The 501-nt window shown below is 42.5% G+C and overlaps 1 protein-coding gene across 1 annotated transcript in view; it reads left to right on the top strand.

The window, feature by feature from the left end:
• Window positions 1-165, top strand: part of pdgfrb (platelet-derived growth factor receptor, beta polypeptide) — a 38752-nt gene extending 38587 nt beyond the window's left edge. The window contains exon 23 of the mRNA XM_076287176.1: window positions 1-165. This exon is cut by the window's left edge and continues 2903 nt beyond it. The gene's annotated coding sequence lies outside the window, so the exon portion shown is untranslated.
• Window positions 166-501: the final 336 nt, after the last annotated feature.

The raw sequence follows: 501 nt of genomic DNA, 5'->3' as shown, positions 1-501 counted from the left end.
ACACACACACACAAACACACACACCATACCACACAAAAACACACAGACACACAAACACAGTATGGTACCAAAGTTTCAGCATGTATGTTTGTGTATTTTTTACATAAAATTTCTATTTTGTAATTTGTATAGTAAAATACCATATGACCAATAAAAGCACAATAACAACAACCGTGAGTGTGTCTTTACTTGTGTTACTAATGTTACAGACACTGTATGTATATTTATTTATTTGTACAGGAGCCGTAGTATTGTCGATGGGTTTAATAAGACATCTTGCTAAAGGGGGGCTTGTCCAGAGCCTAGTGGTGTTTGGGGGGCTTGTCCAGAGCCTAGTGGTGTTTGGGGGGGCTTGTCCAGAGCCTAGTGGTGTTTGGGGGGGCTTGGCATGGATAAGTTGGGGAGCCCCTGGCTCTGTGTATATAAGGTCATAGCATTGATATATGGAGTGTGGGACATGTCCACAAACACTGGGGTACGACTGGCAGGGCTATCAAACAG

The sequence above is a fragment of the Alosa pseudoharengus genome, unplaced genomic scaffold (assembly GCF_046254945.1).
Source record: "Alosa pseudoharengus isolate Yale_2024_CS ecotype anadromous, Long Island Sound unplaced genomic scaffold, YU_APseudo_1.1 YU_APseudo_1.1_scf_16, whole genome shotgun sequence".
NCBI lineage: Eukaryota > Metazoa > Chordata > Actinopteri > Clupeiformes > Clupeidae > Alosa > Alosa pseudoharengus.
Note: the sequence above shows the minus strand (reverse complement) of the source record. Positions and strands in the feature narration are given on the sequence as shown.